This window comes from Canis lupus, chromosome 24, assembly GCF_048164855.1.
Source record: "Canis lupus baileyi chromosome 24, mCanLup2.hap1, whole genome shotgun sequence".
In the NCBI taxonomy this organism is placed as follows: domain Eukaryota; kingdom Metazoa; phylum Chordata; class Mammalia; order Carnivora; family Canidae; genus Canis; species Canis lupus.
This window is the reverse complement of record NC_132861.1, coordinates 39,610,798-39,638,325: the sequence shown is the minus strand read 5'-3', so window position 1 is coordinate 39,638,325 and position 27,528 is coordinate 39,610,798. Positions and strand designations below refer to the sequence as shown.

General features: G+C 37.9%; 1 long non-coding RNA gene across 23 annotated transcripts in view; it reads right to left on the bottom strand.

The window, feature by feature from the left end:
* The window catches only part of LOC140616082 (uncharacterized), a 63,961-nt gene that overhangs the window by 31,457 nt on the left and 4,976 nt on the right, over positions 1–27,528 (bottom strand). For 3 of the 23 annotated variants that reach the window (XR_012016605.1, XR_012016597.1, XR_012016608.1), the window contains exons 1-4: positions 12,101–12,798; positions 8,948–9,277; positions 5,777–5,938; positions 500–654 (exon numbers count right to left, since the gene is read on the bottom strand). This is a non-coding gene — a long non-coding RNA (uncharacterized lncRNA). The other 20 variants (XR_012016606.1, XR_012016609.1, XR_012016592.1 and 17 more) reach the window with 18 other exon arrangements.

Sequence of the window (27,528 nt, the reverse complement as noted above, 5' to 3'; positions counted from 1 at the left end):
CTTATAATTTCATCTGAGTAAAAACGTGTGCATGAGTGCACACATGCACGTTTGTGTGTATGAGGAGAAAATGTAAAGGCACAGCACAATTTGACCAGTTCACCTAATTCTTACCATTTCACACATTTCTGAAGAATGTTTTCTTACTTCCTACAAATTCTGAATAACTGGTTTAAAAAACGGTCAATAGCAAATGAATGATCAAAAATATGACATTAAAACTTTTTCTAAAATCATATAACATCATTACCCCAAATGTGGCATATTTATTTCCTATCCACAAGCTATTTTCAAACAAAAAGAAATGCAATTGTACTTAGTTTGGTCATTTTGTAAGAACGACTAAGGACTATACAACATGAGTTTTCACAAAGAATTAACTTGTAATTGTACTGATTATTATTTTTACCACCCAAAGAAATAGCATGGAGCAATAAACGCAAAGAGACTTTTTAAATTAATTTCTTTAACAGTATAGATATGACACAAAAGTGAACACCTTAAAAAGTAGCAGAGTAATATGCTCCCATCTTCACTGTTGTTACTGTATAAACTTGAAAAGAGGAGGTTGTGGAGGGATATTAATAGCCATTGTCTCTGAGCGGTGGATGGTGCATGGTCTTAGCTTCTTCGTGCTCATCTATATTCGCTTTTCTGCAGTAAAGACATAAAAAAAAAAAGGTGGAGAATCATTATAACAAAAGAGAAGAAGGTATTTATGAGTAGAAACACTGTCATTGTTTTAGCTTTATTTTACCAAGAGATGCCCTCCAAAATAAGGCCAGCTTCTCTATGATTTTAGGAAGATTGATTTAAAACTCCAAATAAAACAAAGGAAATTTGCTCAAGACTGAGCAAGGTACATACAAAGCAAGTCCTTTTAAGGAGGGAAACTTGTTAAGTCATTTATATTGTTTTACTAGATTTTTTCCTTTTTCAGCTTTTTGGTAGTTGCTGGGGTCTCAGCCTAAATTATAGAATGCTTTCAGAGAAATGCCTTTTTTTCTCATTTTAAAAAGATATTTTAAGAATAATTTGAAACTAAAACACAGTATGCAAACAGATGATCCTAAGTTTATTCTTAAGTAGGTAGAGTATTTTTGTTTATGTAATTTTTTGCATCAGTAAAATCTATCTTCATAGAAAGCACAAAAGCAAGGTCCAGTCCATCATGTATATAACTATAGGACTTTCACCTGATTCTTTTTTTTTCTTTTTTTTTTTTTACTTTCACCTGATTCTTAACATGATCATTAATGCATAAAGAAGTCCATCCAATACACATAGACTTAGAGTTCTGTCTTCCCTGACATCACTCACTCGCCAGAAATTCATCTTTTAAAAATTTGGGACTTATTATGCCTGTATAATAAAGTTCCTATTTATTTGTCATCAGACGAAAAAAAAATTTAAACAACCAAATATTTTTCTCAGATAAATAACAACCAAATAAAACTGATATGGAGAATTTATTCAGAAATTTATCCTATTTACACACTTACACAGGTACATACACTTATATTTATAATTGTGTTAATTGCAGCATTACTGGAAACAACCAATATATTAATCAATTCTCAACTGGTTAAGTTAAATCAAGGTGCAACCAAATGATAGAGTATTGTGCTTTCCTTAAAAAGACACAAGTACATCTCCAAGATATATCATTAAGTGAAAAGTATAAAGTATAACCCAGTAGGTATTATAGGATCCCATCTATGTAAAACACAAAAGGGTATACCTATAGGTGTATCTATGCATAAAAAATATCTGTAAAAATACCTCCTGGGATAGCTCAGCCCTTTTGTTTCATCAGGCCTTCAACTAATTGGATGAGGTCCACTTATATTAGGAAGTGTAATCTTTCTCATCTTCTACTCAGGCTACTGATTTAAATGTTAATCTCAGCCCCAAATACCCTCACAGAAATACCCAGAATGTTTGATTAAATATCTGGACACCTGAGTAAAAGAGATTTTCTCCTGTCTGACTGCCTTCAAATTGGGCCACTGTTTTATTGAAACTCAAACATCGGTTCTTTCTGGGTCCAGACTTCAGATTGGAACTCCATCACCAGCCCTCCTAGGTCTCCAGCTTGCTGACCACAGAGCTTAGGACTTGTCAGCCTCCATAACCACATTAGCCAATTCTTTCGAAAAATCTTTTATTATTTATTTATTATTTACAATAAGTCCTCTTTTGAGAATCTATCTGTATATATATATATATATAGAGAGAGAGAGAGAGAGAGAGAGAGAGACATTTTTAAGGAGATACATAGATATATAGACATGTTGGTGCCATTTCTTCAGAGAACTCTAACACATACCAGATTCAAAGAAACATAATCCCAGAGAAACTGAGAACCCCAACTCGTGCAATTTCTCAACTCTTAGAAGTGGCCCCTCCTGATAGAAAAGTATAGCAAGGTTTGGAAAAGGGTTTGGACACATGCTCCTAGCACTTTTACTAGAAATATTACTGAGAAATCTGTTTATATGCTAGCTTCTTTTTTTCTAATTTGTTTCACATATTCTTAAAACAAACCTCAAATTTGTCCTATAAAATAGCAGCTACTGTTTGCTCCCGCTCACCCAGTGTCTATGGGCATAAGCGAATTGTGTATAAAGGATTGCTTATAAATAAACGGATTTGCTAAACCCTGAGAAGACGCTGATTTTCAACACTCATTCTTCCAGGCATTGCATGTAACTGCAACCGCAACAGACAACACATGCATTTTTGCAGGTGAGTTGTAGATCAACAAAGTAGCCAAGCAACAGTTGGGATAGATATGCCAGGACTGGGAATTGTCTTTGTTCAATCCAATTGCAATCGACAGAGGAAGGTTTTTTTAATAAAATCTCAGAATTTATGGATACTCCTGACATTAGAATTGTGGAACATAAGGATATTTTCAAAAGGAATATATTTTATCACTCACAAGGGAAGCCAAAGACAAATGAAAATATCAAGGAAACATACAATTTTTAAGGGGAGATTAAGAGCTGAACTCAAACTTTCAGAAAAAGGAACAATTGGATGATAAAGTCCAGTGGAAATATATGCAGACAGTAAGAACATATGCAAGTAAATGGGCAGTGGAAATTGTAACATAGCAATGCTTTCCTAAGGCTTCATTTGACACGTCTGTCTCCATGAAGTAATAGTAGGATTCTGTTTCACAAATAAGAACTGTGAGGCTTGGAGGCTCTGGTAATTTCAGAATCCTAGACTCTGAATCAGGGTAACGCACCTCTTTCCACCCATGTCTCCCCACTGTGCTGCTTTTCCTGACAGTTTCATTGTGCTCATTACTTTCCCTGCAGTTCCAAGCCAATACTAATTGTATTCTTCCCAAAGTGCACTGTTACATAACCCATGGGGTAGACTTTTCCTCTCTCTTTGTCCCTTTGTAGTATTCACTGTCTGGAAGACGATTCTTCTGGACCTAGAAGGCCCTGGTGACGGCTCTGGGAAACAAGGGAGTGGCTGGGGAGAGAAAAGAGAGCCATACCTCTCCCTCTTACAGATGCTGCTTCATGAACCTTTGTCCAAAGCCACCTTGCTCAGGACTACTTGAAGAGTTAAGTAAATCTCAGAAAGACCAAAGACATGCAGAGCCATTTGGTACAGAGGGCGATTTTTGTTTTAAATATTTGAATCTGAAGGTCTTTAAGTGAGACATACACTCACCACAATCCCCAGCTGTCTTACACTTGGCTGCCTCAGACATTCGAGACACATCTGTGGCCCCTAAAGGCATATGAATTTGTAGTTTCTGAGGCAGTTCTTTCATGCCAAGTCACTGGTGTTTATTCCAAAGCTGCACTGAATAAGGAGTGTAGAGAATGGGTGTGGGATCAAAGATTGCACCTCTGGTCTAGATGCTCAGTTCTCTTAAGCTTCACTGCAGTTAAGATTTCATGTCTCACCTCCTGGGCAGGGGGATGAACCCCATGAGGAAGCATCTCAAAGCTTTCAGAGAGTACCATACCTGGGTCTCCTTGCTTCCACCTACAAGCTTTCACTCTAACACCATCCCCTCTAATATCCTCTCCCTTATCTTTTCCCAGTTCTTTTCACCCCTTCCTAGAGAAATAACCGGGTAAATCATAAACCCAGGCACTGAGTGCCAATGATAACAATCACGATAAGAGGCAACGTGCATGGAATTTATACTATATGCCAGGCACTATGCACTTTAGTATTTTAATATAATGCTCAAGGGAATTACCTTTTTAAAAGATTTTTATCTCATGAGAGACAAAGAGAGGAGAGGCAGAGACATAGGCAAAGGGAGAAGCAGGCTACCCACAGGGAATCTGATGTGGGACTCAATCCCAGGACCCAAGATCATGCCCTGAGCTGAAGACAGATGCTCAACCACTGAGCCACCCAGGCACCCTTGCTCAGTGGAATTATTAACTCTATTTTACATATGAAGAAGGTGAAGCTCCAGGCATAGAACGACATTCTGATTGGCTATGGGATTCCAATCCAGATGGTCAGTCCTGGGCGCTCTTCTGCTTTCTACCCTAGCCATCCAGTGTCTTCTGGCTTTAAAGAGGAAAGAACTGTGTTCCAACTCAGGCTACGAATGTCTGCCCCAATAAGGAGAAGCAACTGGGGGTTGGGGCCGGGCAGAAGGGAGGGAAAGTGGGAGTCTTCTTGGCCCCCACCTACCCCCTCTCTACAGAGAAGCGAAACCAAACATCTACCAACACAAAGATTCATTTAGTTTTGAACATTGGCCTGGGAATATAGAATAAAAATTTATATTCTTCCCATTAATGTAACTTTGACTTTATTTCCCACAAATTAATATCCTCATCTTACTAGGACTAGAATGCATTCTCTCTTTTCTCTAGACAGATCACATCATAGAGCATCCCACACTGAATCAGACAGTAACACAAGGCCCGAATACCCTTTCCAAGAGAGGAGGCAGGGGACAGGAAGGGAGAAGAAGGTAAGAAAGAGTCTCAATGAACCTTTTCATAGTTTAATATATGGTACATTCTCATTGAACGTTGATACCTCTTTAATATTAGGTCTTTAAAACTCTACATAGAAGAAGAAACAAGACACCCAGAAAATGTATCCTATTAGAAGGCTCCAGGGATCCAGGAACACCTACAGATCTCAAACCTAGCTCTTTTCCCTGGATGTCGCAAGAGGCTAGCTTCCTTTATGGAGGCAGGGGCTTTGTGAGCCCCTGAGAGAGGCTGCTAAGTGACCAGAGCCTACTGTGATCTAGGACTCACCCCTGATGGTCAACTACAGAGGTTTATAGAAGTTAAATAAATGACTAAGAAAAATAAATAAGGCATGGATGCGTTCCTACATTTGTGATGTACTCAGAGTAGAAAGCCATTCAGAGCTAATTGCAAAGCAAATTAACAGACGAACCGAATTGCCCAGAAATTGTCATTTGGTTTGGGTAACATAATGCAGTGTATTAAGCACAAACTATCATTGACCCTAGAGGGACTTTTATTTAAGAAGGGGGAGAGATTATGCCTTAGAGCATTCATTTTTTAAGCTCTTTACCATCTGTTTGGGTGAAAGACTATAAAGGCCGGTAATCACCATTATCACCAATTATCTGTCACTAGAAATTTTTTTTCAGTTTATCATTAGCATTGAATTTGAAGCAAGAAGCAGGCTTATTAAATCCTAGAATAGATTTTTATTCTCTTTGGAGACATGTAGTTCACAAAACACTTTTGATATTCTAACTCTAAGTCCTAAAATAATAGGATCTAAGCCTCACCAGTCCTCATAGTCAGAGGTATAGCCTGAGCTGAACTAAGGTGGGTTCCGGCTGGATATTTCCAGGTAGACTCTGACAAGGCAGGAGTAACAGGTAAGTATCAGAGGAGACCACCTCTGGCATGGATTTCGAAGGCCCTCTAAGATTCGGTGAGTCTAGGCCCTGAAAGAGGAAGGTAGTGTGTGTTTACTAGACAGTGAATAAAACTCTTATTTCCTTACCCTCTTGCATTAACATAAATGCTTAACACAATGTCAGTCCATAAAGGAAGCTTGATAAACATTAATTGTTGTCAGTAGTTGTAGGAGAATGGCTCTTGGTTTCTTCCCTTGACTTAATCAAATTACATCTAATAATCTAACTCTATTTTAAGAGTTGGGGTATCAGGTAGTCTATCTTTCTCACAAGATTACTATGCAAACTCCTATTCCAGTTGCCTTATATCTAGATTGTTTCATTTCATGGCTTGATTTCCCTCTCAACACACAGTAAAATCAAATTACTCTGCTCCTTGACTCCAGAGTCAAGGATTTACCCAAGAATGAAAAAATATTTTCTGGAAGAAACGTGGCAGTCTCTCTCCACAATGTGTCTTCAGAGGTGATGAACACCCTGAAAAATCTAAATGCTTCAGCCAAATACTGCTTAATGCCCTTGACAACCTGATACCATCTGATATTTCCATCCTCATTACCTGATTGCTCCCTTCATGAACCTTGGGCTACAGTGAATCCAGACCACACAATGATCCCAGAACCTCAGAGTTTAATTAATCATTGAGTTTTGTCTTTTAAAAAGCATCCTTGGGATACCAGGGTGGTCAGTTAAGTGTCCGACTCTTGGTTTTGGCTCAGGTGGTGATCTCAGGATCACAAGGTAGAGCGCCACTGCTCTCTCTCTTTTATCCAGTCATCTCATCCCTCTGACCCTCCCTGCTAATGCTCTCTCTCTGTAAAATAAATTTAAAAAAAATTTAAAACAAAACACCCTCCCTCAGAGGACAACTCTTCCACAATACTTTTCTAAATTGTCCGAACTGGAACGATTTTCGCCTTTCTATGCTACCTTGTCGTGACCTGCCTGCTTGTCTATTCTCACTGCCTCCTAGTCACTGTATCTCCAGCTGGAGGCTTAACGATCATTAAAACCAGAGTGTGGATCGTGTTTATTATCTGAAGAAACTGTCCTAGTTCAATCTCCTAGTCCTTCTCTGATGGGAGTAAGAGTGGTCAGACTTGAGCTTGTTTCTATGACCAACCTTCTATCTTTGTCCTCGTTTAGATAATTCAGTGTATGAGAGGCTATCAAATTGACCTTATCTTGCCCTGATCAGCCATTTTCTGAAACCACCATTCTAAGGCACGAGCTCAGCCAGACCTCCCTAACCTTGATGACCTTGTGGTGTTAGAGCAGTGGTTTCTAACTGGACATGTTTGGCAATGTCTGTTATCACAACCTGATAGGAGAGGGGTGCCACTATTATCTAGTGGGTAGAGCCCAGAGATGCTGGTAAACATCCTACCATGGACAGGACAGCCCCCCTCAACAAAGAATCATTTAACCCAAAATGTGAATGATGTTGAAGCTGAGAAACCCTACTTTAGACTACTGGGCAAATGGCCTTGAACAAATTACTGAATACCTCAATGCTTCAGAATTTTCCTCCATAAACATACAGATATATTTCCTGTATGATTATCACATTACCTAACGCACTTCCTTTGGAACCTTTAGTACTTTGTCATAATTTGTGCAATGGAAAAAAACGTAAATAATTATGCAATTATCTAACTATTCCTTCTTTATTCTATCTATATACCTTGAGGTTGGAAAAATTCTTGACAGTAGTGAATTCCATGTGTATTCATCAAAACTTGGGGGATTCTAAAGGCTTTGATCACATTTTTCTCTTGATTTTTTAATTTTAATTTTTATTTATTTATTTGTTTATTTATTTTTTGCTCTCTTGATTTTTTAAATAAGATTTTTCAATAAAACTTTGTTTTATGGTGGTAAACTAAAATTAACATAAAATTAACCACCTTAACCATTTTTAAGTGTGCACTTTAGTCATATTAAGTACATCCACATTCTTGTGCAACCATTCTTGCTATCCATCTCCAGAACTCTTTTCATCTTGCAAAATTGAAAAATCTAGATATACTGATTAAACCAAAACTCTTCAATTTCTTCTCCCCCTAAGCGCTGGCAATCAGCATTTTACTTTGTATGTCTATGAATTTAACTACTCTAGGTACTCATATAAGTGGAATCATACAGTATTTGTCTTTTTGTGACTAGCTTATTACACTTAGCATAATATCCTCAAGGTTCATCCATGTTCAGTTCATCCATGCATCAGAATTCCATTATTTTTAAGACTAAATAATGTATTACATTTTATCCAGTCATCTGTCAATAGATACTTGAGTTGCTTCCACCTTTTAGCTACTGTGAATAATGTTGCTGTGAATATGGTGGTACAAACATCTCTTTAAGGCCCTGCTCTCAATTCTTTGGTGCATACACCCAGAAGTGGAATTGCTGAATCATATGGTAATCGAATTTTTAATTTTTTAAGGAACAGCCATATTGTTTTCCTCAAGGCTATCCTATTTTACATTCCTACCAACAGTGCACCAAAGTTCCAGTTTCTCCACATCCTCACTAACCCTTGTTATTTTCTGGTGGTTTTTTTTTTTTTATAGTAGCCATTCTTGCAGGTATGAGGGAGCATCTCACTGCAACTTTGATCTGTATTTACCACATGATTAGTGATGTTGAGCATCTTTGCATGTGTTTATCAGCCATTTGAATACCTTCTTTAGAGAAATGTCTATTCAAGCTCATTTTTTAATTAGGGTGTTTGGTTTTGTTGTTGAGTTTTAGGTGCTCTTTATATAATATTAATATTAATCCCTTAGGGTGCCTGGCTGGTTCAGTCAGCTGATTCTGCTTTTGGCTCAGGTCATGATCTCAGGGTCCTGGGATTGAGCCCCACATCCGGCTCCCTGCTCAGAGGGGAGTCTGCTCCTCCATCTCTCTCTGCCTCCCGCCCCTCCTTGTGCTCTGTCTCTGTCTCTCTCTCAAATAAATAAAATCTTTAAAAAATATATTAATCCCTCATCAGATATATAATTTGCCAATATTCTCTCCCATTCTGTGCATTACCTTTTGATTCTGTTAATACGGTCTATTGGTGCATATAAGTTTTTATTTTATGAAGTATGATTTGTCAATTTTTTTCTTTTATTGCCTGTGCCTTTGGTGTCACATCTAAAAAATCATTGCCAAATCCAACATGAAGCTTTTGTCTTATGTTTTCTTCTGAGAGTTTTATAACTTATCCATGTCCTCCTCTCGTCTGTTTTCAGTGCTTTATTTTTCCAGATAAAGTCTGCAAACTAAAAATGTCCTGGATAAAATACACACAGACGAATCACTTATCTCCAAAGCCTTGCCTACCCAAATATTCACATACATGTGTTAGGGTGTCACTTGCTGCAAGAAATAGAAAAACAATTTCACAAAAGTATAGGAAAATGTGGGTATATTATATAGGCTACATGAATAGCTAAACAAATAAATCTCAAAATGTGAAGCCATTCAAATGAACAAACAAGTTTATGCTTTGCTTATTCAACATCCAAAACAAATATTTCCAATTGCTGGCAGGCTCTCTTCAAAGTAATGATTTAAAGACCAAAACTTCATCATTGTGCCATCTTTAATAGGCTCCATGGCCATTTGCAATCAGCTGTGAGAGGGGACAGAAAGAAAGGACAAACCACATTTTCTTCTTAACCCCTGTGGTTTATAAGTGACATACATAACTTCTATTTCCAAGCCTTTGGCAATACCTAGTTACTTGGCCCTTCCTAGATGCCGATAGCCAGGAAATGAAATCTCTGATAGCAGAGCTGCTTGCCAGTCACTGCTCTATCCCTGCACTGTCCAATATGGTGGCCACCTGCCACAGGAAGCTCTTGAGCACTTGGAATGCGGCTCATTCAAGTCGAGCTGTGCTCAAGTATAAAGTGCATGACAGATTTTGCTATGACTTAGTACGAAAAGAAGGATGTAAATATCCTATTGATAATTTTTATATTGATTATGTATTGAAATGGCAATACCAGGGATACATTGGGTTAAATAAAATAAAAGATTAAAATCAATTTCATCAATTTCTTTTTATTCTTTTACCATAGTTCCTAGAAAATTTTAAATCACATACATGGTTGACATTCTATTTTTATTGGATAGTGCTGCTATGGAAATTAGCCTCTTCTGTTACACAGATTATCTCATAGCATCAAGATACAGAGTAAATCTGGACTGCCCACAGAACTGGAAGAAGAAATCTAAAGCTCTGTGGAATTAGGATGTGTGCTCCCTTTTTTCCTTTCTACCTCGTTTTCCCTCACTGTAGCCACAAGGTCATTGGCTTCTGTCTGGATACCTTCTGATTTTACTCTTTTTTCTCTCTGCCTCTCTCTGTCTTTGTCTCTCTTTCTCTAGCTGTCTCTTTCATCTCTGCTCCAATCAGCTGCTGTCAGGAGGGTGAGGCCAAATGGCTTGCATCCCATTTGCTAGAAGCAATAGGAACAGGTTCTCAGGAAGGGGGCACAGGTAGGTCAGACAAACAGATTGACTTGTTTGCTCACATCATTTACAATGTGTAAATGCTACATGAGCTTGGCAGCTGTCAACATTCCCCAATTTTTACACTTAATAGACTATATTTGCTTGAAGGCCTTTTGTAAGAATTCCGTGTTGAATAGATGACAAATTTAATCTGAGTATATGCTATTTAACTCATGTCATCAACAACAACAACAAAAAAGTAACTAATCTTTCTTTCTGGGGCTTGTCCCAGTGCCCAGAAAGTCAACCCCTCTGACAAGCCTTGAATTTTCAACAGTGTACCTTGGACTCCAGGTATATTCACATAACATCAGATTCACCTCATAGGATTAAGTTTGTCAAACCATAAGCAGAAATTATCTGAGGGTACACAGTTAATAAATGGAGAATATACCCCTAAATATAATCTCCTAGAGGGCTACAACTTTTAAATTTTAGTGCCATTCTCTGGAGTTTAAGAAATGTCTCCAAGGAGCCCCTGTTAGAATATATATACATACAGATGACCTAGAGAGATTATCATATATTTTTATATTCTTGGGAAGCATCTTATGCCAGATATTGCCCTAACGTTATTATCACTTAGTAATTTATCAGAAATGGATGTTTCAGATTACTGACTTCCACCCTGCAAAACAAAAATAAAAACAAAACAAAACAAAAATGGGTCTGGAGGCAATAAAATACAGGGTAGTAACAATTGTTCACAAGAGATTTGGTTAGCTTCAGAGTGTGTCCAGGAAAGACGAACTTCAGTGGGGCTCCTGTAGAGGAATAAGGGACAGTCAAAGGGCAGGCTAGGATTCTGTACATCTGGGAAGGCAGGGAAAGAGGGAAAGAAGGAGATGTTGCAGAAACAGGAGGCAACTGTGTCACAGACACATATTTGCCTCTATCTTCCTGATGAAACTTGAGCTTAGACAATGATATTCTTCTTGCTAAAGGCTATGGGCTTCAAAGTTAGTAGGACTCTCCAAGTCCCTGGGGTTCTTTTGGATTCACCTCAATAAGCAGATGACCTACCAGCAATGAGCTGATGCTTCCTGGGGCATTTTTAGGATATTGGACAGGGCTGACTGTAAGGTGATTTGTTGAGGATGCATGCTTTGCTTTTCTGCCTCCTACAAAACCAGCTCAGAATCCAATGGGTGCAGAGGTCTGCCAGGAGAGATGACCTCCCCTCCAGTACATTTTGTCCGGCCTACCATTTCCCACTAAAATGGAAGATCTACCTCCAAAGAAGTCTAGCCTTTTCCCGAGGGGCATTCTCTTTCCCTGTTCCTGGGTAGAGATGGGGTGAGCAAGCTTCTGCTAGCTATACTTCTCTCTCGGCTTGGAATCCAGACAAATGCCAGAGGGGCATTTGCCAGGGATGGGGAATGAAGTAATATAATCAGCTTAGGTATCTTCCACAATTCATCAATGACTTTGAGGTCTATGCATAAATCTTTACTGAATCATTGGCTTTGTAATTTCTGTAACAAATAGTACTTCTTGGCTCATGTTCCTTCTAGTACATGTTTTAGAAATTAAACGTGTATCTTGCACATATTCACAACATTTGATTAAAACCAGATTATTGGCATTATGAGGAGAGCGATCACTTTTTAGTGTCTTGTATTTGCTAGGATCCTTAGAGCTAAAAACTGAATGAATGAATAAATGAACAAATGAATTTACCTATCTTCTTGGTGTTGTGTTGTTTATGTTGATTGCGCATCTTTGTTACAGTCATTCTTTCAAGGAAGAATAAAGTCTGTTTTACTTCATTCTGTCTAGTAGAAAGCTGTATCAGGGAACCATTTACTAAAAATTATTTGTTAATAAGCAACCGGGTAAAACCACTTAGAAATTTTAGTTGTAGGTGACAAATAACCATTTCCTCTAAAGCACCAACTCCTTTTGTTCTCCTGCTTTATGAAAATAAGTAAAAGGGAGATCACATAGAGATAATAAGTAGTGTTTGCACATAATTATGCCATGTTAAAAAAAAGAACCCTTTCTCATAACCTATTCATTTTATTTTTAGAGGAATTTCTGAGAAAGAGAGCTAGCATTATCAGTTGTCTTATTACTAAAAGAGTAACATGGGTCAGAGAGTTGTAGTGTAGTCAAGGGAGCATATCTCTGATGAAACCAGTGGGGTAGGGCTCACTAATTATGATGCGCTACTTCCTTTAACTGTGAAATCTGAATAGAGAATTCTGCATATTGACTCTCAAGTTACAGACTTCAGATTGCAGCCAAAACCACATTTGTCTGACTCCTACACATCCCTCAGATCTCAGTTCAAATGTCTCTTCCTCAAAAAAGCCCTCCCTTTATTCAACAGGCTGGGTCAGTCTTCTTAGGACATGTCCTCATAGCGTTAGACAGCTTTCCTACGCAGTACTTACCACAGTTGCCTCTCATGAGCTTTGCTTGTGGCACTCTTTGATTATTGTCCTGTCTTCTTGGCTAGAGAGCTTGCTGTTTACCAAGGTATTCCTGGAGCTTAGCACACAGTAAGCACTTAATAAATACTATAGCATTAGTGAATAAAGGAACAAATAAGTGTTGAATTTTCAAAATGGAGTCTTAGGAGGTATTCAAAGAAAAGTCCAAACTCTCTGAAAACAAATTTCTATTTTTACTTTTTCTTTGAATTAATGAAATTCAGCATTTAACCTGTGACTTTATAAAGGAAGCATAAAATTAAGTTTTTGGAAAATAAGCTTGAATTATATTATTGATTTATGGTTGTTAAGAAGTGTTTTAACCATCTTTATTTTTATTTATTTTTTAAAAGAGCTATTTATTTTAGAGAGAAAGAGGGAGCATGAGTGGGGGGAAGGGCAAATATAGATGGAGAGAGAGAATCCTCAAGTGGATTCCTCGCTGAGCGAGGAGCCCAACAGAGGACACAGTCCCAGGACTCTGAGATCATGACCTGAGCCGAATTCAAGAGTCAGCCACTTATTGACTGAGCCACCCAGGTGTCCCTTAAATGTTTTTAAATATTTTAAGTAGTCTTTTTGTGTACCTGTATAATTATAGAAATAATGTTACTTAGATTTAACTGAATTCTACTTCTTTGCTACCTTTATTTAAATTTTAAAAATTCTTTATACTTTCTTTATAAAGGCACAGGTTAGGTGCTGAATTTCATTAATGTCTCCTCCTTAATAGCCTGAGTATCCTATGCTTAAGAAAAAAATATTTCACTCATATTATCTATAGCAATTTATTTTATTAAACTGATACTGAGCAAGGAAGAAAGTGGCTGGGAAATTTCAAGAAATAAAAACTCTGTCCTAGAATATATGGATTAAATTTACTGGAAATTTTATCCTACCTCCTACTTGAAAAAGTTTTATAAGGCCAGTAAGACATCTACAATTAAAAAAGAAAAAAACAGTTGACCAATGAAAGAAAGAAAGCCTACAGGTTTTTCTTACTCTGCTTGGTCCATAATAAAAACTAAACATAGAAGTGAAGTATAAGTCATTTAGGTGTGGAGAAAAACAGAAGCTAAAAACAAAACGTGTCTTATTAAAACTCAACATTTTAATGTGGAAGATTATGGTTCATTTTCTTTCATCTTAAATGCTGATAAAATATTTATAGAAAGATGATCATTTTCTTAATTTTTTCATATGCATATGTGTGTTGCTAAGATATCCTTAGACAAAAGAATACCTACATGACCAAGTGCAAAAATTAAAATAAAAAGGATTCTTTTTTTTCAAAGGGAAATTCTTGAGACAATTTTCTTAATATAAAGACTCTGGTAATAGGTAAAAAGTGGCTGGGATCTTTAAATAAGAGATTCAGAGCAAGCCCAGCAGATTGTTTGGGGAGAATAAAAAAGGATGGAGACCAGGAATGTAACTAGACTAAGAAATAAGCAAATCTATGGATTTATAGACAGAAGAATTGGCTTCCCTAAATAGGAGTCTCTTCCCTGGTAAGCTGTAATTTCCTACTCGTGTTATTTAGCTTAACAGTAGAATTTTACCTTAATCAAAATTTAAGTAGGCTTACTAAAATTCTTGAGTGCTTTGTTTTGGTGAATTCCACAGTTACTATGATGCTGATTCACAGGAGTATGACATAAATGATACATAATGCTAGAAAATTGAGTTTAAAACACACACTTCTCTTTTATATTCTCATTCCCATAATAGAATAGAAAATCCAGTCTGATGCTGCTGTGTTACTGACACTTCAAATAAGATTTAATTAGTTTCTCTGACAAAGCAGTAAATCTTTAAATTAAAGAGTTCAGGAATGCTTAGCCCCATAAATTCTCTAAGGAAATTTAAATAGGAATAATAAGTTTTAAACACATCTTTCTTGGTGCTTTCCATGAGGCAGCCGATGTTGGTCCTTGACAAATGGTGAGCATAAATATACCTTGAATCTGTAAGAATCCAATTTCAGGCACTCAGTAAAATAAAGCTCCAGTGTTAAGGAATTAGAAGTCAACTTACAAAAAATGATATAGATAAAATACCGATGAATAAATGTCATAGTCTTCTCTAACAATAGCCAATATTTACTAAGTGCTTACAAAACACTGTGGCCTGTTTTAAGTGCTTTACATAGATTATTTCTTTAATCCTTCTATAAACACTATGTAGTTGGTGCTATTATAATTTCCATTTTGGAGATGAGGAAACAGCAGCATAACCAGGTTGAGTGACTCCCCAAAAATACAGTGCTAGAGGATGTCTATAGCAAAGGCTGTGGATATGCCAACTATATCCCCTTGGGCCTTATCAATGTAATGTACACTGAGGCCTCACTTCTGCCAGGGCCTGCTGCAGCCCACTCTGTGCTATACACAAGACAGGCCAGAAAATCCAGAGGTAGAATTTGCACTGACCTCCACCCAGGAGCTCTCAATCAATGATGGGTTGGTGTTTGGTATATGATATCCCAGGCAGGTCCCTCACTCCTCAGGCAGGATAACTCAGAAACAAAAGTACTCTATTGGCTACAGGAGTTCCCAAGGAAAAGTAACTTTTTTGCTATACACAGCCATAACTTGCTTGAAAAATTCATTACTTACTGGCTGTTTCTCCTTCCCTTTCTTATTTCCTCAATCCTTACTAATGATTACTGGGATTACCTCCCAAATATACTATTTTTACTCATATCCTTATCAGAGAGTCTGTTTCTGGGGAATTCAAAATAAAAGAGAGGATTTGAAGCCAGACACTCTGCCACAGTGTGTGTTTAATCACTATAATACACTACTCATTCTCCCCCCAAATGGCATATGTTTTGTAAAAAATGGTCTCAAGACATGATAGGAGGAAAAATCTTTGTTTCCATTTTGCATCTCAACTTCTTGTCAAGAACTGTGAAGGGTCTGAGATTTTACTTTCCTTGCCAGCAAACAAACTGGCATGCTGTTGTTTGATGAAGGCTGGGAGAAAACACAAGACTCCTGGGTCAGAGACAAGAGACTGTGCTACACATAGCAAGAGCCAGAGAATTCACATTTGCACCTCAGGTTCCTGAGGTTCACTTCCCACAGGCAACATGGACAAGACCGTATAGATAATTGTACGTGCAATGGACTATGTTATGGGAGAAAACCACTGGGGTTAGAAACCCAAATTTTTTATGGTAGACAATAGGCAGGCCTGCTCTTTGCTCCAGAGACACTGTCTGTCTTTCAAGGCTGTTAACTGTACAAAAATCTTTTGAAAAGATAGTCCATAGGAAAGGTAATCAATACCTCACTTGAAAGGTATGCCAGTATACAAGAGACCCATGGAGAATTGTCTTCTATGTTTTGAAAATAAAAGTTCATGGTTTCATCATACAATGGAAACATAATTATGCCTTACAGAAAATGGCAAAACCAAACAAATGACAAAAGTTTAAAAATTGTTTACTATCTTGTTCTTAGTTTTTATGTCTTTGTTGTTTTGCTGTCAAGTCCTAAATACATTTTCCTTTGATGCCCACAATAATCCTGTCAGATAAGTATTTTATAGCTGGTGAGGAAATGGCTCAGAAGATCAGGAGCTTCACTGACACTCATCTAGTTACACACGCAAAAAGAGATAAACCGGGCAGCCTGGGTGGCTCAGTGGTTTAGCGCCGCCTTCGGCCCAGGGTGTGATCCTAGAGACCCAGGATCGAGTCCCACGTCAGGCTCCCTGCATGGAGCCTGTTTCTCTCTCTCTCTCTCTCATGAATAAATAGATAAAATCTTAAAAAAAAAAAGATAAACCGAAGACTTCTAACTCCAAAGTTGCCAAATATTAGACTAGTAGCACTAGGGTAGATGGACAGCTGCCTGGAACTTAAAACCTAAAAGATTTTGTGGATCCCTTCATTTTTTTTCATGCCACACATGTCCTTGCCAGAATTTTGGGAAATAGTGTTAGAGATGAGTTCGGGTAAAGAGAGAGATGCAAGCAGAGGAAAGGATGTACACATGTCTTTTTTCTTGTTTAATGGTCAAGTTCCCTCATCTATGTTCATTTTTTTTTTCAAGTGGTTTGCATGGTGTAAATCAGTCACTGCTTAAACTAAAATAAAAATAAAAAGGTTTCAGAAAAGTCGTGGGTTTGGAATTGAGCTATGAAAAACAAAATTCCAGAATTATCAGAAGGGGTAGCACTTTCACTCAAATGGATGCAATCCATATGATTTCAGAATTTCATGCATTTTTTCCACCAGGGGGACATGCATAATTTAAGTACATTCAAAAGCCCAAGATGCATTGTTGGACATACTGTTTACAGCATCAGGGTGCCATTGATTATGACACATATGATACTCACAAAAAGCATATAGATGAAATTCTACTACCAATTATATTAAAGTGCATTATGGAAATTTGTTACTTAAAGGAATCCTATAGTAAATCCATTTTGTAAAAAAAAACAAAAAACAAAACCCAACAGCCCTTAGAGACACATTATGATTAGTGACAAAAGCCTTGGCCAAAGAGTAGAAATTCTGGGATTTTAGCACTACTGATTCTTTGTGTCTTGCACATGGGGTAGGAAACTAAACTGGATAATCTCTAAATGTCCCCAAATCAGATTTCCCTTTCCTGGAGCTCAGTGATTCAGACAGATGTGGTTTGACTCTCAGTTGTGGTTGTTTACCAGATACACAGTCTCCAAAGTTAGGGAAACTTCTACACTTTTTCTTAACCTGTAAAATAAAGATAGCAATACATACTCTAAACAATACTAATTAAATTAGATAACACTTACTAAACACTTTGTCCACTGCCAGGCACATACTAAGCACTTAATAATTTGCAATCAATATCATCGTTAATTCTATATTTTCACGTATCGAATTCATTTCCTGTGAGACCATTCTTTTCAATAAAGTCTGACTATAAGTAATTTAATCCAACGTATTCATGTTTTTCCAAAACTTTATTGAAATTTTTCAAAGCTGCGATAAAGTTGAAAAAACTATGCAGTGAATATCTGTATACCTACCACCTAGATCCTAGAATTAACATTGCACTAAGAGTGTTCTCACATATCTGTCTACCTGTTCCTGTAGCCATCCAACAAACTTGTTTTTTTAAGATTTTATTTATTTATTCATGAGAGACACAAAGAGAGAGAGAGAGGCAGAGACACAGGCAGAGGGAGAAGCAGGCTCCATGCAGCGAGCCCGACATGGGAATCGATCCTGGGTCTCCAGGATCATGCCATGGGCTGAAGGCGGCGCTAAACCACTGAGCCACCTGGGCTGCCCCCGACAAACTTTTTTTAATGCATTTCAAATGCAGTGGGAAATATCAGTGCACCTCTTTCCTAAATATATCAGCCTGCATATGTTAAACAGAGTCCAGGATTTGTTTGTGGCTCTTTTTTTTTTTTTTTTTTTTTTTCTGTTTGAGGTAAAACTCAACATATAATGAAAATATACATTTATTTTTTATATTTTAGGGTGATTTAAATATTCCAAATTCAGATGAATAGATAAAGATATTATACACACACACACATACACACACACACAATGGAATATTACTCAGCCATCAGAAGAGACAAATACCCACCATTTGCTTTTATGTGGATGGAACTGAAGGTTATTATGCTGAGTGAAATAAGTCAATCGGAGAAAGACAATTATCATATGACTTCACTCATACGTGGAATATAAGAAATAGTGAAAGGGATGATAAGGGAAAGGAGAGGAACTGAGTGGGAAAAATTAGAAAGGGTGACAAACCACGAGAGACTCCCTAACTCTGGAAAACAAATAAAGGGTTGCGGAAGGGGAGGTGGGTAGGGAAATGGAGTAACTGGGTGACAGGCAATGAGGAGGCACTTGATGGGATGAGTATTGTGTGATATACTATATGTTGGCAAATTGAATTTAAATTTTTAAAAATGTAAAATAATAATAATAAATATTCCAAATTGACTCTTGTGATGACTTCAATATTCAAAATCAAATCACCAATTATATTTGCTATAACCTGTAACATGCATTGGAATGCCTTACAGAGAGCAATCTTACCTTCTAGGCACCCTGAACCATAACAAGTTTCCCTTTGATGTGGGTGGGCATCACCCAATTGATGAGGGCCAGAATAAGCAAAGATAGAGGAAGAATGAATTTATTCTCTTTTTCTGCTGGGACGTTCATTTGCTCCTGTTCTTGGACATCAGCACTCCTGGTTCTTGGGCCTTTGGACTCAAAATGAATTATACCACTGGCTTTCCTGGTTCTCTAGCTTACAGATGGCACATCAAGGGACTTCTCGGCCTCCATTAATAATGAGCCAACTGCTTATAATAAATCTATCTACCTACCAACTAACCTACCTACTTTTCTCCTATTGGTCCTGTTTCTCTGGAGAACCCTGATTAATATCACCTCATTCCCAAGTTCTATTTATTTATGCATTCATTCATTCATTCATTCATTTTTATTAATGAGAGACACAGAGAGGCAGAGGGAGAAGCAGGCTCTCCTGTGGGGAGCCTGATGTGGGACTCATCCCAGGACCCCAGGATCATGACCTGAGCCAAAGGCAGACACTCAGCCACTGGGCCATGCAGATGGCCCAGGTTCTTGTCATTTAGAGTTTAATTGTATATTGTACTAAACACATTAGCACACATTGAGAGCTTTTTCAAAGCAGAAGGTGGTCCAGCAGGTGGTCAGGAGCATGGGTAATGCAGCCACACACGCTTCCCACCAGGGTTCTGTTGCCTACTAGTTACATACATGACCCTGGGCAAACCACATTACACCCACCCCTACCCCACTCCCCGCCCCATGCACCAGAGTGTTGGGCCTAGACATGTGTTGGTCTCTCCAAGTGCAGAGAACTCAGAGTAATACCAAAAAAGTACTACTTTTTAATTCTTCAACTTTTAGGAGCTTTGTCCTGCTCCCCCATGTGGAATAGAGCATGTGAAATAGGTGATTCAACAGAAAAATAACAGAGTTGTGAAATGTGCAGACCCTAGAACTAGACAAACTTGGAACTAAGGGCTTGAATCCCTCTCTCATGATTTACATATGTGGCACCCTTAGGCAAATTACTTAATTTTTCTCAGATATGACAAGTTACTTTGGTTCACTCAGATAGGACTCTGATCTGTAAGATGAGAAAAACAGTGAAATGAGAGCAGACATTTACTAAGTGCTTGTTATTTGCAAGGTGCTAAGGGCAAGTGATAATTTTCTTTTAAGATTGTATTTATTTATTAGAGAGAGCACAAGCAGGGAGAGCCAGAGGGAGAATCAGGCTCCCCGCTGGGCAGAGTCTGTGGGATTCTGTTCTGGGACCCTGGGATCATGACCTGAGCCAAAGGCAGATACTAACCAACTGAGCCACCCAGGCGGCCAACAACTAAGGCTTCTTACTTCATTTAATTCTGCCAACAGTCTAATGAGGTAGGTACTGTTATTATACCCTCTTCATATAGGAGTACCCAGATCATTCAGCTAATTAGTATGGAGCCTGGGGTCAAATCCAGAGCTCTTTGTCTCTGCATGGGACAAGATTGCCAGGAAAACAAAGTGAGAAAAATTGAGTAGTGAAACAGGCATACATGTAGTAAATGTTTAGCATTAGCCCTCCTTTCCTCTGCAAAAGTGTAACCAAATAAGAACTCCCAGAAAATGTACTTTAGAATTTTTTTTACTTGTAGGAACTTAGTGAATGTAAAAAAAGGGGTGGAGGGTAATAAATTAAGAATAGATCTGACCTAAAGTATGAACTCCTGTTCCCAAGGAGAAGTCTCCTTGTTAAACCAGCTCTTTACATCTTTGGGAGACACATACACCTTTACTATCAATCAGTGAAGATGGGATCATGAGTTTGAAATATTCCAGAATGATCAACAAACATTTCCACATCAAGTAGTAACATTTGAGCTAAAAATCCCAATACAAAGTTCTCACATATCCACTCATTTCCTTGAGGAGGGGCTAAAATGAACCCAAGGTTATAGTTCATTCTTAAGAGATGTCTTTATTAACTTCCATTGGAATGTGGAGAGGAGCCAATCTCTTGTTCACAAAAAGGCAGTGAAAAAAAGAATCTCAGGATCCCCCTCACAAAGTAGACTGGCAGAAGAGGAGCTCCCAGGAGGACACAGACTCTTCTCCTGAGAGTTTTAATTTGATGCCCATCAATTGGCTCAAATAGGGCCCGTATGTGATTCCATTGATCACATTATCTTCCCATGTGCTTTACATAGAAACCCATGTATTGCTGGGAATACAGGCAAAATGGTAAAGAAGTTGCTTTCCCCTTTTTAAAGATCCTATCTAGGGAATTTGCTGGTCTCCAGGTACACTTAGTGTCTATGATGTAATAATTAATGCTAAGGTGTTGGAGGCTTACTGTAGTCTTCTTCCCACAGCATTTACATCTGAAAAGACATAATGCTTTATCTGGTAGTGCAACTGTTGACTTTGGGCCTAAAAGTGGAGTGTTACTTGGTTGAGACAGCACAGTGCTTTTCACAACCTATCTCATATCTTACTATCTTGCTCACTTAAGCAGATGGCTAGTTTAATCTCTGTTTTCGTGCATTTGGCTTGTTTCATTTTGTTTTTAGAGGAGAGAATTTGGAGGGTCAAGGGGCCTCTTCAGCACCTGTCACATTGCCTTATATGAGCAACCACCTGTCCTCATCTGCTATGGCTACCCTTGTCTCGAGATCTCATGAAAGCAGGGAGCAAAGAATAAGTTATCTCCAGCACCTCTGAAAGAGAAGCTAACACTACCAGAAAGGAGGGTGTAGGTGTCTATGTAAATGTGCATGTCTATGCTACCTTTTTGAAACAAACTGTACCTTTCTGTGGGTCCTTCATTCTTCTCTTTGATCTCCTTATTACGTTTAAGAAATATTCTTTCAGTGTGTTTTGGGGACTGAGATCATGCTCCCTTTATTAACAAAACACCCTATTATTCACACAGACACACACACACTTCCCACCATACTTCTCAAACTCATTAATTCCCATATAAAGTCTCTTCAGAGATAAATGAAAGTGCGCTGTACTAACAGGTGGTAGTAGTAGACTCTCAAGATCTATTCTACCCCAGTGATTAGTATAAACTCCGCCCATTTGCCCTTGCCACTGTGTGGGTTAAAAAAGACATATAACTTAGTCTTGGCCAGCGAGCCATGAGAGAGTCTCCTGAGTTGCTTCTGGGAATAGTTTCCTAGCTGGTAACACAAAGCCCTAAAGAAGAGATCGTCAGTCTCTCTTGTCTTCTAGTCTGGACTTTGCTGTGTCTGGTGAAGCAATACCCATAATGGGCTACCGCTGCTTTTGCCTGTCCTAGGGCAGGGCCGTGAGAATTGCCACAGAGCTGGGCCAGAGCCGTGGTGGACCATGCCTGGAACCCATACTAATTCTGGACTGCTTTCACATGAGATAATAGATTCGATTACTGCGTATGCCAATGAGTTAGGTTTTCTGTTACTGGAAGCAAAAAATAATTTAGCTAATTCAGATGCACTATTTTTATGAATAATTTTAGTTGTTAATAGTCATCTAATTTCATAGATTTCCTCAGATGCTCATCTACTTGATTGCTTTGATATAACCATCTGATAACTGCTAATCTTCTTTGAGTTCAAACTACATGCCAGGTATTGATATAGAGGACGGTCTGCTGGCTTGTTTTAAAAAGTGATGTTGTTATATTCAGTTAATGTGTAATCCTTCCCTCTTCCTTCCCACAGTCACTTGCTGTCGTATATCACTGGTTAGTGTCACTTTAGGTGCTATTTGTGTTAATTCACCAAAAGCTGAGGGTGAATGAGTTGATCCAATAAGAGACACGTGGACCATTTCTTTGGCTTCTAAAAGTCTGGATACAATTATGGAAAGAACTGCCTTCTTATCAGTAGACAAAAATTTTTCAGCTAATATAGCATCATACATTGATCAAAATCTTAATGATGAATTTAATTTGCCATGTGTTTATTTTTCAGTCACCGTCATGATGTAAGGCCCAACTTAGCTGTCCTCTTGTATATGACAAAAGCAACATGGCAGTGGGAAAGGGAATGCAGAGGCAAAATGAAAAATTGAACCATATGTTATTTATACATTCAAAGTTTATCATTTGTGTATTTTAGTAAGAAAGAAGGCGGTGTAAGAAAGATCATGAGAAATGATAGGATCCATTGCTTTGTGTGTTTATTTTTAAAAGTCCCTTATTAAACCTTAAAATAAGCATAATAGATTGAAAGTTTTCATCCTAGAGTTGTGGTGAAATCAAATATCAAAGTACAGAGAGGGTGTCTGAGTAATTTAAAGCTTGTTAGAGATGTTGACCTAATTTGAAAGCCAAAGCAGAATTCCCATCATTGCTGCTTCATTTCATTTGGTTTTAGGGGGCTTGCTGCTCCTCAGTCTATGAGGATAGATGACTCAGGAACTTCCTCCACAGAGAAGAGAAATCTAGTGAATTGGCCCTATAGAAGCAAAAGTTGCAGGTAAGATGAATGGGATTGGAAAATGACATAATTGAGAGGATGGAAGTCCCTGTACCAGGTACAGATGATAGGGAAGTAGCCATATAGGGGGCATGGGTCTGGGCACTGGAAATTAGATGGAGCAAACTGAGTGTTGTGGTGACTGCATGAATGCAGAAACTAGTAAACACTTGTTTGACATTTATCAAACCTAAGGAGTCAAAAATGGTATTAGCGGGGTGCCTGGATGGCACAGTCGGCTGAGCGTCAACCCTTGGTTTGAGCTCAGGTCATGATCTAGGGGTCATGAGATCAAGCCCCATATCGGGATCCATGCTCAGCCCTATGTCTGCTTGGTATTCTTTCTCCCTCTGCTCCTCCACTCATGCTCTATCTCAAATAAATAAATATTTTTTGAAAATGGTATTAGCAATTAACCATAAAATAATCACTAATATTTCTTGGATTCAAACTATGTGGCTGGAGTTATACAAAGTACTTTATCTACATTATTTAATTTGATTCTCACACTAGCCTCATGAAGTTGGCACTACTATTCACCTAATTTTACTGATGAGAATAAATGATTCACTCTAGAACTCGAATTAGAATCCAGGTAGTTTGATTTCAGAGCTGGCACTGGAATCAGCTACCTATGGAGCTGTATTATTTCACAGTTTAAAATATTGGCAATGCACAGACACTGCTAGTGTATATGATGGTTTTCATGTGAATTAGAAAAGGCCCAAAGAGCCTTGGCTACCACCCAGAGAAATCCAACCCCATTCCTTCACAACTTAGAGGGCAGTTGGCAACTTTGATCAAGGAAACAGGTGCGCTTTCCATCAGGTAATGACAGCACTTGCCAGGACACCTGCTTTGGATATCAGCCTCCATTTATTTCCTCAACAAGTAAACTTCCTACATTGCACAGATTCTACAACTATATGAGGGGATTTCAAAAAATTAATGTACAGGTCTACTTTACTTCATCAACCAAAAGTCTGCTTGCAAGCACTCTACATGGACATTCCTTGTTTGTCTCTCCAGATCTATTCTCCACCCTTCTTTATTCAGTTTTGTGTCTGGGAAGATTGACCTTTATGGGCTCCATCAATGGGCTCCCTTGCCTTCTGGCTTCTGGTTAAGTTCATCCAATGGAAGCCACCAGCCAGAAGTCCAGGGGAAAGAGGGGAGTGAGGCTAGGGTATTTTCTCTCTTGGCTGTCTCCCTACTTTGCCTAGCTTGGGTTCTCCCCTAAGCCTCAGCCTGTTAGGCAGTCCCAAACCACAACTACAGAGAGAATTCTCTCTCCAAATCTGATGGCCACTTCTCTTAGCCCTTTTAGCCTAGAAGTGCTGCAAGGTTCTTGACTGCTACTAGTCCTGAGGTGCTTCATCATCCCTTGATCACGCCCTAACTCTGCCTGCACTTCTGTAAATAGTCCCTGAATTAAACTCGCCTCAATTTCCCTGTTTGAGGGAGCCATCTGTTTCCTGTCAGGACCCTGACTGATACACAACGGAAACAAATTTTGACTATTTTAAGAAAAAATGGAATTTGGGGAAGGCATGTTTGCACAGAAATGAGGGAAGGTGGTAAAAAAAAAAAAAAAAACAAATGAATAAACAAACAAAAAACAGAAACAGACCCACGAATACAGAGAACAAACTGATGGTAGCCAGAGGGGAGGATGGTAAGGGATGGGCAAAGTGGGTGAAGGGGTATGGGAAATACAGGCTTCCAGGTGTGGAATAAGTAAGTCATGGGGATAAAAGGCACAGCTTATGGAATATGGTCAATGATATTGAAATTGCATTGTATAGTGACAGATGATAGCACACTTGTATGGAGCACAGCATAATGTGTAGACTTGTTGAATCACTACATTGTACACTCGGAACTAACGTAATGTTGTGTGTCAACTATACTTACATTAAAAAAATGCATAATAATGATAATAAAGAAATGAGAGAAGATGGGAAGACCAGGGTTGGAGAACAAACAGGAACCATGGCCCGCTGGAAAGCTGAAGAGCAGGTCATGCTGAATGATAGCTAGTCATTCAGGAAGAGGAGGCTACACCACCCACTGCCACTGTCCACATGCTCACAAACTGTCCGTGTCCTAAGGTCACCTACTCAAGAGTTGCTGGGAGAGAGGGTCTCATTGCCTGGGGTCTACATTACACATTCACAGGCTAAGCTAGGAAGTAGGGAGGAGTGGCTACTGTAGTATGAAGTGAACACCACCACCCACTAAGTCCATCCCCAATGGATGAATCCTTTAAAGCAAGAAATCAGGGTGGTAATAAAAGTGCATCCCCCCCTCGAAAAAGGACAAATGCAATTAATAATAATTTATTATTATTATTATTATTTATTTATATAATTATTATTTATTATTATAATAATAAATATATATAAAATTTTATATAATAAATTATATTAATTATTAATATAATTAATTATAATAATTAATTATAATTAATTTATATAATAAATTATAATAATTTGTTATTATTATTTATATAATTATTTATTATTATTATTATTATTATTATAAAATGCGAAAGTGTCTTAACAATCCAAGTACCTAAAGCAACTTTTTCCCAAAAGATAAAGGTTCATGGAAAGACAGGCACTCCTCAACAAGGATTTCAGTAGTAGAGAAGTACTATTTCTAAAGGTCTCATAAATGAAAATGCTTTAAAAGATTTTCAACCAGGGATGCCTGGGTGGCTCAGTGGTTGAACGTCTTCCTTCGGCTCAGGGCCTGATCCTGGGGTCCTGGGATCGAGTTCCACATCAGGTTCCCTGCAAGGAGCCTGCTTCTCCCTCTGTCTATGTCTGCGCTTTCTCTCTCTGTGTCTCTCATGAATAAATACAATCTTAAAAAAAAAATAGTTTTCAACTGGATTAGATTTAAGTTGCTGGTTTCATTTTAAAAAGGTGTCCATGTTGCCCCTTTCTCAAAACTACCCATTCAATGGGTCTTCTGCCCAATAACCAGCCATTCAAAAACTAGAAGATTCAGAAATCAACCTCTCTTTAGGACTTAATTAATTATATTAATATACAGCTAGAAATTGGCCCAAATAATTTTTTTCTTGTTTTTTAGTCTCTTAAAGTTTATTCTTCACCTCTGCCAGATTTTGATTTTTACTAGTTCAAGATACAGTAAAGAATACCATTTAACTATGAACTAAAGATAAATAGCTTATTGAGCAAGTTTGAAGATAATGCTATTTTATTACATTTGGTGACTGTTAACTGTTGTATTTATAATTCACACAATTACTATATCTAGCATAAAATTTAAACTATTTACTTTCATAGCTTTTTGGAACCGTGCTTTATCTCAACTCCAAAATTAACTTACTTCACAAAGAAGAGCTGATGAGTTATAAAATTCAACATATACTTCATTCATCATGAAGGAAAGCAATACATATTCATAATTGTCCCCTAGAGGTTTCTTGACACAGTTACTGCTATCGGTAAGAGGAAATTCTTTTTCCTCAAAATAAATTCTTTTTCCTCAAAATAAAATTACAAAATTGCATGAAATACCTATAATTTTAGAGAATTTATATTCTGTTAAATTCAGTTAGCTGTATAGATATTTTTATTCCAAAATATTAACTTTCGTGATAAATGTAGAAGACAGAACACTGTCCAGGCTAACTACAAAGCTTCCAAAGCTGCCAGTGAGATGACTTTATTTAGCATGACAATGTGATGAAAAATGGAGATGAGTTTTTATGATATAACAGACATTTAAGATTTTTCTTTAGGGATGCCTGGGTGGCTCAGCGGTTTGGTGCCTGCCTTCAGCCCGGGGCATGATCCTGGAGTCCTGGGATCAAGTCCCGCATCAGACTCCCTGCATGGAGCCTGCTTCTTCCTCTGCCTATGTCTCTGCCTCTCTTTGTGTGTGTCTCTCATGAATAAATAAATAAAATCTTAAAAATTTTTTTTCTTTAATACAAGACGTAACTTTTCTCATATGCTCTCACATCTTATATACTTCCTGCTTTGATAATGGATATATATGTGTGCATATATATGTATGGAAAATAGTAAGGACACAGTAGAAAAAGTACATGGAAATCTACAGTTTTCATATATGTAAGTGTACATGAAAATCTACAGTTTTCATATATGTAAGTGT